Raw genomic sequence first — 14,872 nt, 5'->3', positions numbered from 1 at the left:
GGCCGCTCAGCAGGGCACCTGGCGCGCCAGCACCAGAAGAAACAGTCTCCCCACGGAGTGAGGGCGCGGGGCAGCACCCCCACCCGCACCCACGCTGGCTGCCGCCGCCGCCGGCCCGCCTACCTGGTAGCCACACCGGTGCTTCGCCGTGGCTTTAACTGGCGTGTTCTCGACGGCCGCCAGCACCTCCAAGATCCTGTTCACTGTCTAACCCAGCAAGCGCTAACGGGGCGCCCGCAACACGGGGTTCTGCTACGTGTGACAGACAGGTAAACTGAGGCGGGAGAGGTGAAGTGACTCGCCGGGGTTCCCCAGCTTGCAGGAGGCAGACAAGGCCCGGAGAGCATTCCGTCCTGACAGCCTTCCCGGCCGCACAGACCTGGGTGCGGGCCCTGGCAGGTTGACACACAGCAGTCCTGTCTGCTCTGAGAGCCTCCCCTTCTTGCTGCATGGAATGGATGTGGGCAGAGCTGCAGTGAGGCATGAGGATGAACACTGCACCAGGCCTGAGAAAATGTCTATTCCTGCTTTGTGTTGTGTGCCCGCTGGCTTCAGGGCCATCCCCAGCTCTCTGGCTGCTCTGTTGCCAGCCTGTCCTCCCCAGGGCCACTGGGGAAGGCCCTGCTCAAGGGTCTTCTCACTGTGCTCCATAGTTCCCCAAGATCCATGGCCTCTCCTTTGGGGAGCAGCCCCCATGTCCAAATGTTTCCAGAGAAGCTCAAGAAGGCCACTGGGCTCTGGGTGGCAGCCAAGCTCATGGTTAACCCTGCACCTCCCCCCAACACACCCCACAGTTGCCCAACCAGGAACCCCAGCGCTCTCCCCGACACTGCATCCCCGCCCCCACGCCCCCTGCTTCCTGCAGCCCCGTGGAGTGGATTCTCTCCAGTGTTATTCCAGATCACACCACTTCCTTCCATCCCACTCCACCCCGTTCCTGCTCATGTCACCTTTCTGTCTACTCCCCAAACCATGGCACAAGATCTGTTCAAGATGGAAATCCGATTATGTAACGCAGGTGGATTGGGCCGGACCTTCTGTTCTGGGTGGATCCCAGGCCCCAGAGCCCTGAAGAAAACTGCAATACTTTCAAAAAACTGCAATACTTTCAGAAAACGATAGGGTGAGGAAACAATTTCTTTAACAAGATGTCGAAAAGAAATAAATAAAGGAATATTTCGATCAGTTTGACCACCTTAAAATCGGTCATTTTTGTTACTAAAGGTTACGAGAGAGGAAATGGCAAGGCGAGCCAGGATGTAGGAAACGTTCTTTGCAAACCCAAGTACATACTTGACAAAAGCTGTGGACCTAGGATATAAAAGGAACCCCCAAGAGTCCGTAAAGCAAAAGGCAACTATCCGCAGGAACGTGGGGAGAGGACCCCCACAGGCAGTTTGTTGGAGCGACAACAGCAAGTAACTGTTGCTGGGACGAGCCCTGGGGTTCCACACCCTGGGGCTCCCGGGGGGCCTTGGCCACACCCCTGCCGAAGCCCAGCTCTGAGCTAAGGCCTGGACCCTCCAGTGCAGACGGGAGGAGGGGGGGCAGAGTGGGAGTGCCCCAGGGGCTGTAGTTGTTGCTCCTCATCCCACATCACGTGGGGGGATGAGTCCGCAGGGCTGCTGGGCTCTACCTCTCTGGGTTTCCTCTGTAGGTTTTGCTTCTGTTTGCCGATGCAGTTCAAGAGCGCGTGGAGTTGTTGGATAGTGGGGCACAATTTGTGAGAACGTGGTTCTGATCTGGGGCGTTCGGTGAGGAGGCCCTCTCGGTACCTTCCAGCGTCCCTGTCACTGGACCACCTCCAGGGGCTGCTTCTGCATTTTGGCAGCTCAGAGCTTCATACAAGGGTAGACTCAAGAGTGCCTTCCCTCCCTGAGCCAGGCCCCCACAGCTGATGGGTGAGGAGGAGTCTCGGGGAGCACAGTGGGTCCCTTGAGGTATGACCACTGATACCCGGCCCTGAGTCACCCTGACTCCTGACTGTCCCTCACCCCTACCTCAGAAACCAAATATTTCTTTATTTTGATAGATAGTTAGATGATAGATGATAGATAGTAGATAGATAGATAGATAGATAGATAGATGACAGATAATTTTTAAAAATTTTAGGGGTAGCTAGGTGGTTCAGTTGGTTGAGCATCAGACTCTTGGTTGTGGATCTCAGGGTCACAGGATCAAGCCCCACATCAGGCTTAGTGGGGTGTCTGCTGGAGATTCTCTCTCTCTCTTTCTCTCTCTCTCCCTGCCCTTTCTACCCCCCAAATGAATAAATACGTCTTTAAAATAATTTTTTTTAAGTAGGCTCCATGCCCAACATGGGGCTTGAACTCAAGACTCTGAGATCAAGAGTCACATGCTCTACCAACTGAGCCAGCCAGGTGCCCCCAAATATTTCTAACCCAACCATTTCTTACCTCCCCCATTCCTGCCATCTTCTGCCTTGAGCATATGGGGACCCTCTGGGTCAATAGTTCCTACCCGGCCCCTCCCCACTTGGCTCTCCATGCTGTGGCCCAGAGGGATCTCAGGGAGGAGAGATGGTAGGAACTTTGCTCAGGACCTCAAGGAGATTCCTTCCACACCCAGAACACCTTGCCCCCCATCCCCATGGTCTGTGCAGGTATACAGGTGTATATGCATACATGCATACATACTGGGGGCAGGCACAGAGCAAGTGCCCCCTGGGGGTTCCTTGACACCTGGAGGGCACCCACCCTGCCCTGGCCCCGAGCATGCAGCACTGTGGGTCATCTTGCTGTGGGTAGGTGCTATCAGACTCGGCCCACTGGCAGCTGCTGTGGGCTCAGGGGGTGAGCAGCAGTTGCTGTCATATTTATTCTGGGAAGCCTTTTCTGGCCACTGGGTATAGAGGGGACTGGGAGCCCAGTGTGGATGTGTGGAAGTCTGTCAAGGGACCAGAGAAAAAATGATGCCCGTGGAGGGGTGAGCACAGAGCCATCTCCATACTCTATGCCTTTGGTCCCCTAGACAAGAGAGGGTTCAGCCCCAGGACAGACATTCTGAAGAGAAGCCTGCTGGGAGCCAACTGTAGCCTCCTTGGGCTCACCCAGCCCACTCCCCTCCCACCCTGCCTTCAGCAGTCAGGCTCTGTATTGTATAGCAGGAGGCAGACCCCCAATTGGGCTTAAGCTCCAAGAGACACGTGTTGGCTCAGGTGAGCATCCTTTGAGCATGTGTAGGTCCTAGGCACAGCATGGCCATTGGGCCCTGGAGCTCTCTCCCCATGTGCGGGCTCTGCTGGCTACCAGCCTGGTTCACACCCACCACACAGGCCTTCTGAGTGGTAGCCTCAGCAGCTCTAGGCACCTCCCATAGTTTCAAGAAAATTTCCAGAATTGGGCCTCCGTGAAATGAGCTCATCATGTGGCTCCTTCGAACCAGTCATTGTGGGCTGGTGGTAGAATATGGCAGGGGGAGGCTGGTATCAGGGACCCCTCCTGAGCTGGGGGCCACGCTGGGAAATCCCTGTGTAGTTATCAAAATAAGCAGGCCTGGGTGCAGGGCAGGCGAGGCATTCAGAACCCTGACTGCTTCTCCCTGTGTGCCTGGCATTGTTGCCGTGCTGAGAGTTTTATTCCAAAGATGTCTTCATGCCTCCGGCCACTCCCCATGCTGTGCCCTTGACCAAGAGTGCCCCTACCTGCCCCATTCATGGCCCAAGCTCCCTTGTCCCTCCTCCAGGAAACCCCCTGCCCACACTTCCTGTCCCTGTGTGACAGCCATGACCAGTTTGGGTTCAGGTCTGTCACCAGCCCTCCCCCTGCCCCTGGCTTTGGGGATGCAACCAGGTCACTGTGCACTACTTTGCACAGAAGACACAATGGCAGAGCCCCTGCCCACCACTTTGCAGACATGTCCCAAGAGCACTGGAGGGGTTGGTTCAGCATCACCTTGTTCTGGGATTCAGGTGTATTCTGAGGGCCGAGTCGGTGATGGGTGTGAACAGTGAGCAGGCTGAGTCTGGGAACTGGTGAGGGCTGGGTGGGTGGTGAGCTGGAGTGCAGCTATAGGGCGAGCACTGAGTGAACAAGACCACCAGCAACAAGAGTCCAGCCAGCAGCCCTTCTGTTTGAGATCTCTGACTAGGTCTGTATCCCACAGCACATGCCACCCTCCAGGAAGCCCAGACTGGGTGCTTGTCCCTCTGGGGGCTCACGGCCAGATGATGTCCCAAGCATGGTATTCCCTCCAGGGCTCTGGCCTCTGGAAAAGCCATCCTGCTGCCATCTCTGTAGTGCTAAGAGGCCCTGTACTCTGTAGCCCCAAGAATCAGGCCCCTGGGGATCAGGGAAGCAGCCCAGGTTTTCTTGTTGCATTAAAAAGCCCTGGGCTGAAGGGGAGAAGCTGGCCTGCCTTCCCTGACACAAACCCAGCAGCAATGGGGCAGTTCCCTCTTTGCCCGCCTGTGTGGGGCCAGAGGAGGCCAGTTATGAAACCAAATATAGAGATATGACCCAGGGTATCAGCACATGCCCCCCAAAGGTATAGGACCCAATCAAAAGTTACCATTATACCAAGTACCAGGGAACTCTCAGCTTGCTAGAGAATACACAGTCAACAGATGCCAGCACCAGAGTGACAATGGATGCTGGAATTGTCTGAGAAGAATTGAAATTAACACTATAAAGAACCAAATTGATATTTCATACTTTAAAAAAGTACAATAATTAGATTAAAAGGGATAATGGATGGCTGCACAGCAGAACAGGAGGGAAAGAGGAAAGAATCAGTGAACTTGAAGATAGAACAATAGCAATGATCCCGTCCAAAAAAACAGAGAGAATAGACTGGGGTGGAGGCTCAGAGCCTCAGGAACCTGTGCAAAATAACAAAATATCTCATATCTGTGCCATCAAATTCCCAGAAGGAGAGGAGACGAGGTGGGCTGGGGAGACTGAAAAAAAATTAGGTAAATAATGGCTGAAAATCTCCAAATTTGGCAGAAGACATAAACCTACAGATTCAAGAAGCTGAACAAACCCCAAATGGTATAACTCAAAGAAACGTGTGACAAAACCCATCATCAGCAACCTTCCAAAAACTGAAGACAACAATCCTTGAAAGTAGCAACAGAGAAACGAAGGCCTTCCTGTTGAGGCCAGTTTGTGTACGGAAGATTCCTCATCAGGAACCCTGGAGGCTGGAAGGACATTTTGAAGGGCTAAAAGAGAACTGTCATGTGTGAACTCTGTAACTTGTGAAAATACCACCCAGGGATGAGAAGACGTCAAGACGCTCTCACACGAAGGAAAAGCATGAGAAAGTGTCAGCAACAGGCCTTCCCTGAAAGAACGGCTGAAGAAAGCTCTCTAAAGAGAGAGAAAATGATAAAAGGAGGATTCTTGGAGCATCAGGAAGGAAGGAAGAACAATGGACTTCCTCTCTGTAGCTTTCTGAATTACATTGGATAGTTGAAGCAAAAATTATGCCAGTGTCTCATGTCTCAGAGTAGTTACAGGGAGCACCTCAGTAATTTCACTACACATGGCAGAGGGGAAGGGGATGTAAATGGGAAGTCAGATTTCTACACATCACTCAAGCTGGTAAGAACCAGTAGGCTGTGGTGAGGACATATATCGAATGTAATCCTTAGAGCAACCACTACAAATCATGCAAACAGACACACTCAAAAACACTATAGATAAACCAAAATGGAATTATAAAATGTGTTCAAGTAACCCACAGGAAGGCAGAAAAAAAGAAAAACAGAAAGAAAAAACACAGGGAATAAACAAAACAAAAAGTAAAATGGCAGACTTGCCGTAACAAAATATTATTAGTAGTATTACATAATACATTATTATATTAGTAAAATATTACTCCATGTACATAACATCTTTGAAGTGGCAAGATCATGGAAATGGAAAACAAATCAGAGTTTTGATGGGGTGAGGGATGGGGGGAAGCAGGAGGAGATCTTTACGGTGAGGGACGGGTCTGTATCTTGGTCTCAGCCTTGGTTATCCATGAGAAAGGACACAGGTACTGTGTGGCGGTTTCCATCTTGTCCTATAGTTACAGAGGATGTAAGCCCTGAAGCAAGCTGGGAGAAGGTACCTCATTGTACTATCTTACCAAATTTTTGAGAGGTTATCATTATTATAGATCATAATTATTTCAAAAGAAAAACTAAAGGGACACCTGGGCAGCTCAGTGGTTAAGCGACTGCCTTCAGCTCAGGTCATGATCCCAGGGTCCTGGGATGGAGCCCAGCATTGGGCCCCCTGTTCAGCAGGGAGCCTGCTTCTCCCTCTCCCTCTGTGCCTACTTATGCTCTCTCTGTCTCTCTCAAATAAATAAATAAAATCTTAAAGATAAAATAAAAATGTCCTGCAGTCACATCCCCAGTTAGGTTCATTATACCACTAATTCCCCTGATGTTTTCTAAGTTATTTCCCAACCCACTCCACCCCCCTGCTTCCCTCCAGAATGGAAGCCCCATGAAGACTAGGGCCTCATCTTTCTTTCTTTTTTCTTTTTTTTTTTTTTTTAGGATTTATTTATTTATCTTAGAGAGAGGTCAGAGAGAGAGAGCAGGCATGTCCGTGTGCAGGGAGAGGCAGAGGGAGAGAGTCCCAAGCTGACTCTGTGATCTCCAGCCCTAGGCAGGGCTCAATCCCATGACCCTGAGATCATGACCTGAGCTGAAACCAAGAGTCACACACCCAACCGACTGAGCCCCCCAGGCATGGCGACCTAGCTTTCTCAGGATGAGTGTGCAAGGCAGGCATTCTGTAAGGGCTTGTGGGCTGTACTTGCTCTCTGTTGCTGTAACGGGTCACCCTAAAATCTCATGGCTTCAAGCAGCAATCATTCGTTCTCTCTCATGGCTTCTGTGGGGGAACTTAGAGGCTGTGGCAGGACTGGCTGGTCTCTGCTGCAGTGTCTGAGGGCCTGGCAGGAAGGCATCGTCCTCCTGGCCATTGGATCCCAGACCCGTCTCCAGAGAGTTCTCTCGGAAGCTCCCGGCTGTGCCCAGGCCCACGTATAGCTCTGGGGCTGCGCGCTGGCTGTCCTGTGGATACGGTCAAGGTCATAGGTGGGAGTGGAGATGAGAAGAATTGTTGGAATTTCTGGGGAGCCTTTTTGAACCAACCCTCTGAGACACCCCTCCTGGGAGAACTCTCCCCTTGGGGGAAGGGCCCCATCGCAGCTGGAGGCTCCATCCAAAAGTGTGCACGCTTTGGAGGCAGTCCCCTCCCCTGCCCCAGGACTCTGCTCCCATCAGTGTTTACCCCTTGATGTCTTTTCTGGGTCATGGGGCAAATGGTAGCGGCTCCCAGAGCCACTGTGCGGACCAGAGAAAACATATAGGCATCCCTGTGCAGAGGGATCTCCCTGAGGCACCTTGTTCACCCTCAACACCACCAGGCAGGGAGGGGCTGTTACTGTCCCCTTTTCACAGATGAGGAAATTGAGGCACAAAGAATTAAAGTGAGGTGCCCCAGGGGGCATGCTGAGCAGACTGCAGTCCGTTCTTCTGACCCCTGCACACCAGCATCTGCAGCAGCCCTGGCCATACTGTTCACCCCCTCGCCACCCCGGCCCCTTCCTGTGCTTTATGCTGTGTCACAGGGAATCTTTGTGATTTCCCACTTACCATGAGCTCTGCACATGATGCTGATTCCTTCTGTCCCCATGAGGTCACCCTGCTGACCTTACCCAGCTAGCCCCCACACGGGATCTTCCTCTTCTGGGAAGGCCACCTTGAAGCACCCCCACCCCCACCCCTACTGGTCTGGTCTGGAGCAGCCTTGGACTCAGCACTGGACATCATCAGACATAAACAATGGACAGAACCAGATTTGACAAAAATCTAGCTTTGCTTCATCCAAAGGGACATTCACTGACTTGCTTCTCTGAAAGGTCCAAGGAGGTCTATCTTCAGGCATAGCTAGATCCAGGGCCCAGTAATATCTGCCTTCCTCTGTGTGCTTTCTCAAGTATGCTCTTCCAACCTGTCGGCCAAGATGGCCCTGGCAGCTTACTGGACCTACCAGGGCCATGAGACTCACTCCTCCCTCTCTACTGCACACTATAAGGTGGGGGTTGGCTGTAGGGTGGCTAGGGACAGGTGGTTAGATGGGGTCAACCTCTCCCGTGCAGCAGCTGCTGGTGCTTCCAGCAGCCTTTACTGTTCATGAGGTCTGGCCTCTTTGCCTTTTTTTTTTTTTTAAATAATTCAAAGAGGCCTTTTAGTTATTAAAATATATGCTCATGACTTAGAAAAAAAAAATCCGAGAAGCGCACAAAAGGATACACAATGAAAAGTCAGTCTCCCTCTGGAGCATCCCAGCTCCTGCTGTGGGAGAGAGACTGTTATAGTTTTCCTGTGTCCTAGCAGACACCTCACACTGTTACAAGCAAATGCAAACACCTGGATATTCTTGCCTGTTTTCCCAAAAGATACAAACTGTATACACCCTGCTCTGAACCTCAGTTGTTTCTGGATTGTTTTCTTTCCTCTTACTAGCCGACTTGTGGGATTATTCCACGAAGGCTATCTAGAGATACCTTCCTCTGTCTCTGTCCCGTCATCTAGCACTCTGGCAGGCACTCCTGGGGTGCCCTCAGTGAGTCACACTTTTGTATATCCCCTCCCCATAAGCGTATGACTTGCTTCTAATGGATAGGATCGAGCAAAGGTGAAGGGTTGTCTCTTTCACGATCCTATTAGGTCACATTGGAGACTCCCTTGCCGGCTTTGAAGAACTGAGACCATGATGAGGCGGGCCTGGGACAGTCACATGCTAGGGGATGGCCGTGGCCTCCAGCCTCCAGCCACAAGGGAATGAGTTCTGCCAACAGCCGGTGAGCTTGGGGAGAGGCCAGCCTGACCGCCCCCAACTGTAGCCTCATGAGACCCTCCCTGTGCAGGGCACCGGCTCAGCTGTGCCAGGGCTTCTGACCCAGGGGCGTGGGAGATGGTGTGCAGCCAGCTGGAAGCTGCTGGGCTGGTGGTTAATTTGTTAGGAAGCTAATAGCAGGGTGTGCTCCTCTCAATCCAGACGTCTGAGAAATTCTCCGTGTCCTCATGGGGAGCTCTAGTTTGTTCTTCATTGTGGGGCAGTATTTTGTTGTATGATTAAACTGCAACCTGCCCATTCTGCTGTCTATGGACTTTGAGACCCTTTTAACTCCTTGGCTACTATGAACACAGTGGTCTGAGGATCCCTCCATGTTCCATTTAGACCATATACATATTCATTCCCCTGGATATGGATCTAGGAGTCAACTTGCTGCATGGATGTTTAACTTTAAATTTTTTTTTTGATTTTTTTATTTATTTATGATAGTCACAGAGAGATAGAGAGAGAGGCAGAGACACAGGCAGAGGGAGAAGCAGGCTCCATGCACCGGGAGCCCGACGTGGGATTCGATCCCGGGTCTCCAGGATCGCGCCCTGGGCCAAAGGCAGGCGCCAAACCGCTGCGCCACCCAGGGATCCCCATGGATGTTTAACTTTATGAGAAACTGCCAAACCATTTTCCAAAGTGGTTTAAATACACTCCTCACAGCACTGTACGTGGGTCCCAGAGGTTGCTTATGCTCATCCACACCTGGTGGTGTCTGTCCTCAGAACTTCAGCTACTGGATGGGTATGCAGAGGTATTTCTTTGTGGTTTTGTCTTGCATTTCCCTGATGAGTCATAAGGATGTAGGGCATTTTTTCATATGTTTATTGGCCTCCCCTGAGAGCTTCCTGATATTACTTTGTCTGCTCTAATTTATTCTCTGCCCATAAACCCTAAGCTGGAGCTGGAGGGAAAGAGAAACTCTCTTTACAAGGCTAGACTCGCTGGGGCAAATCATGAAGCCCAAGAACGAAGGTGACAAAGAGAGGAGAATGGTGCTAAGGGACTGAACTGAAGGAGAGCAAGCAGGTCCCAGTCACTGTGTAAACGCTCAGATCCAGCCACACCAGATGCTTCCTCCTGCACTTGTCAATCCGATGAGCCAACACACTCTTCTTGCTTAGGTCAGTTTGAGCTAGGGCTCTGTCACTGGTGTGAGCAGGGGCTGAGGCAGCTACAGTCCAGGTTCCAGTCTGCCCAGGCTCTGGCCCTCAGGGACACTAACATTCTTTTTTTTTTTTTTTTTAAGATTTTATTTATTCATTTATGAGAGACCCAGAGAGAGAGAGAGGCAGCGACACAGGCAGAGGGAGAAGCAGGCTCCATCCATGCAGGAAGCCCGACACGGGACTCGATCCCAGGTCTCCAGGATCACACCGGGGCTAAAGGTGGCGCTAAACCGCTGAGCCACGGGGGCTGCCCAACACTGACGTTCTTGAGGCCAACCAAGCTCGGAGAGCAAGTGCAGAGGGATGGGGGGCTCTGAATTCCAGGGCTCGACTAGCCCTCCCTGCTGTGGTCTGCACCCCACTTCATTATTGAGTGTGTTTTGAGGCTGAATAACCATGTAATTGGTTTATCTGTTCCACAGTCGAATTTCAGCAAATATGTTTTTCATAATTAGGTGATGTTTACTTAACGGGAATAACCAGCCCATTAAATTTAATGAGGCAGGTTATCAGGTATGAAGTAGAAGTGTTTTTCCTTAAGAGCGACCTGGATTTGGCCGTTCCTGGGGGGGCCAGGGAGGTGCAGGCAGCTGCCTTGTCTGGGTGTGGGAAGCCCCAGGGAGTAGGGGTGCAGGTATCCTGTCCTCACAGGAAACAGGAACCCCCCACCCCTGGTGTTCCCAGCACCCTTACTTTTTTCCCATTGCATGACATCCTATAATCATTGATTTTACCTTCTCTGGCTCTCCCACCCCCAGATCTCCAAGCTCTAGAGGGCAGGGTTTCCCCTTCCCCTTACTGCTGTATCTCCAGCATCTAGAAGATGACTGCACATAGTAGGCATTCAATGCAAACATTAGCTGTTCAAAATATAAATAAGGGAGACCTCTCAGCAAAGCCCTCTCTGACTCCACAGCCCGAGTACCCTGGGCCCGGAGCTCCCAGAGGAGCTCATCACAAGTGACCTCCAATAACATTTGGAATTATAACAACTCCTACTAACTCCTCCTGCTAGACTTATAAGCTCATGGGGGCATGCGCCAGGTATTGCCGTCATTTTCACAGCATGCAGGGTATAATAGCGTTAACAATATTAATTCTAGAAGCCTGTTCCGAGGCAGAGAGGAGCCTGTGGGGTGTTAATGTGAGTGTCCCTGGGGTCAACACTTCTGGGTGAGGGCAAGAAGCAGAGGGCAGGCCTAGCCAGGCTGCCAGGCACTGTCGATGAGGCCATGCCAAGGTCTCAGGGCAGAACGCTTTTCCAGCTTGCTCCAGGTTGGGGCGTGGGAGCTGGGCCTCCATACCCGCAGCAACAAGCAGTAGCTGGATACAGTGCCTGGCCCTGCTGGGGTGTGCCTTGGGTGAGGTGGCTCCCCAGCAAAAGTGCTTCCCAGAGGGAGGACTTGGGAGGGAGGCCCACAGCTGGCCCTAAAGGGGACCTGGGCGGTAGGTCCTCTGCCCTCACATTTAGAGAGCATTAACCGTGGGACCCCTGTCGTCCCAACCCCCTTAGGGGATGGCGTCTAGGACTTTCTCCCTTTTATACGCGAGAAAAGAGAGGCCCGGGCTTGCAGTGGGTGCCGGGTCCGCGTAGCTCGGATGCCATGCCCTGCATCTTACACTGCCGTGGGCTGGGCGCTCCAAGAGACCGTGCAAGGGCCAGAACGAACATCCTCAGACACAGGGCCCACTCCCACCTGGCTTCCTGACCACGCTTCCTTAGAGCCCTTGCTCTGCCATCAGCAACACGGGGTGTGCGTGCTCCCAGTCTCCAGTGATGACCCTGGACTTGGCTCCTCCTCTTCGCTCAGGCAGTCCTGCTTCAGCTATTCGGCCTGCGCCAGGTGCACGCACACGCAGGATTTCCAACGCAGACGGGCATCCACCATCCCTGGTAGTGCCTGAACTGTCCCCCTCCGTTGTGTATGTTCTCTTTGTCCGGAAGTCTACCTGTATGACAGCAACACAACTGTTCCAGCCTTCTCAGGGTTTGCTGGTATGTTTGTTTCTCTGCTTCTATTTTTTTTAAATATTTTTTTTATTTTTAGATTTTATTCATTTATTTATGAGAGACACACAGGGAGAGGCAGAGACCCAGGCAGAGAGAGAAGCAGACTCCATGCAGGAAGCCCGATGTGGGACTCGATCCCAGGACCCCGGGATCATGCCCTGAGCTGAAGGCAGATGCTCAACCGCTGAGCCACCCAGGCACCCCTCTCTGCTTCTATTTCCAACCAGCCTGTACCCTTATTACTAAGGCGGGGTCTCTCGTAAACAACACACAGGTGGATTATGTGTGGTGTGCGTGTGTTGGGGGGGGTGGTTTTTGTTTTTTTGTGAATTTGCACACTTTAAAAGGCCTCTGATGCATTTCACCAAATGTGTTCTCTAGAGAGGTCATGTGAGTTGCCTCCTTCAGTGATGGCCTCAGTGGAGGGCCCTGTCCACATCTACAGTACCACTCTGCCTTCCCTGTGCACATTGGATATTTCTTCTATGCCCTGCTCTCACACCCACCTCAGCCATCTAGAATGATGTGGGATGTACAGCCACACCTGTACCCACTTGTGGGTGGATGAGGTGGTGGCGTGTGGCTGAGACAGGGCAAGTGTATGAATTCTGCCCCAGGGCTCACAGCCACCTCAGGGATGACACCAACTCAGACCCTGCGTTGGCACTGCTGCGCGTCTTCAGGTCAGTAAGACTTTGGAAGGAATGAACTCCAGCCATTTCTTTTGCCGGGGTCACACTCCCCATCTGGGGGGTCAGGTGAGGGGAAAGGTGGAGGACTGGCCCCTTTAGCTGGGTTGCTTGAATAAGTAGAGTTGAGCCTCTGGACAGATGTCCCCAGGCCTGGCCCAGCACACGGCCAGGACTCCTGCTCCAAAAAAAGGTAGTGTCAGCACCATGCTCTGTGTAATCTTGGCCAAGTTACTCATACTGTCTGTGCCATGGTTTCCTCATCTGGAGAGTAGGTGTAGTAATGGCCCTACTTCACAGAGTGTGTGACTCTAAACGAATTTGCATTTACGAAAGGGGCGGGAGAGGACCTGGCATGTGGTGAATATCCCATAGGCTGAGGATTGACACCCCTCTGGAAGCTGTCCATCCAGCTGTGCCCGTAAAAGCCAGAAACACGCACAGTATGTGTGCATACCTATCTGCGCCCACTACACACCCACCCAAGCACGGGGCACAGGGACACCTGCAGACACATGTACTTGCTCAGCAGCCCCCTCATGCTGAAGCCCTTCTTGTGGGCCGGGGTCTCAGAGCCACCCCTCCAGAGCAGGTGGCCAGGCCTTGCTGTCCAGTTCCAGCTAGTTCCAGCCAGTTCCAGGCTCAGCTAATGGGTGGCATGGATGAGGATGGAGGATGGGAGCAGGGACAGGCCATGAGCGGCCACTTCTCAGGGCAGCCGTGCCCCTCAGAGGCTCTAGTTCACAAGAGCAGGGCCCCTGAGCTGCCAGCACCCCCTGGGTGACCCCGCCTCTTCCCTTTGTCCCTGCAGTCCTGGGTGATATGAGCTTCCCGCCATTTCTGGGCTATCATACCAGTCCATTTAGGTTTTTGGCTTCTCCATCTTCTTTGTAGTCAATACTCTATATTCAGTTCCTTATGTTTAGATAATCAGAATGCTCTCAAGTTTCTTGGTTGGACCCTGGAAGTCACAGCTAACATCATATTTAATCCCCTAGCAACCAGGTGGGATGGGTATTAACATTCCCTCTCAACAGCCATGTGGCTGGGACTTGAGCCCAGGAATGTCTGCCTCCAGGTCCATACAATGTTGGACACACCTCTCACCCAGGAATGCTCTCTCAGGCTTGACTTCCTACCACATATGGCCACATGGAAGGACTGGAGATACAGGTCCACACAGGTGACCCACAAATGCACACACATGCACGCACACAGAGCCTACCTTGAGCACATGCCCCTCCCCTTCACACTCCAATACAATGATATAGTGGCTCTGAACAAATACCCCCTAGTCCCCAGAAGTAGGGAAGAAGTAGACATCACACAGAGGAGCTTGGTTCTGACTTGGGGGAAATTGGAGAAATGGGCTGAAATCCAGGTAGAGAGAGCCAAGGAGCATTAATTAGCAGGTGGGGACAATGGCTGGTTGCCTGTGCAAACACAGTGCACATGTATAGACCATGGCATACACATACATGTGTACAGATACAGACGGGCAGATGTACACAGACCTCTGCACACACAGAAAAGTATCTATTTACATATTCACAGATGCACAGGTGCACACAGACCTGTGCAGACACATGTACATACACACAGGTATCTATATATACATGCACAGACAGGTACATGCACACAGACCAGTGTGCAAACACAGCTGCCCTCAGCCAACTCCCAGGTAGAAGGATGGAATCTGAGAGAGATTCCTGTGGGATTGAGAAGTTAAACAAAGCCCTGGATGCCACAGGCTTCTGTGGGAGTCTCAGAAAGGTCTCAGCACTTCCGGCTTAAGGACAGCTCTGATATCGCTGAACATCAACAATCCAGGTGACCTGTGACACCTCCTCCTCCCCCACCATGCTGGCCTGACAAAGGGCCAGCCCTTCCTTGGGCTGCTGGGGGAGGCTGGGATGAGGCTTGGGCCAGGGCACCCTGCCACATACCAGGGCCGCTCACCTCTGTGTGCTTTCTGAATGCTTCCTTGTGTGGAAGGAAGCAGCTTTGGCAAGCTGACCCAGAACTTGGAGAGAGGGCATCTCCCAAAGCTCCTTTCCTCTCAGCCAATATGTAGCTTGGCCGAATAAAGCTGCCTTGTGCTACCTGCCCAGACAATCGGACACT

This window comes from Vulpes vulpes, chromosome 9 (genome assembly GCF_048418805.1).
Source record: "Vulpes vulpes isolate BD-2025 chromosome 9, VulVul3, whole genome shotgun sequence".
Lineage (NCBI taxonomy): Eukaryota > Metazoa > Chordata > Mammalia > Carnivora > Canidae > Vulpes > Vulpes vulpes.
This window is presented reverse-complemented; position numbering follows the sequence as displayed.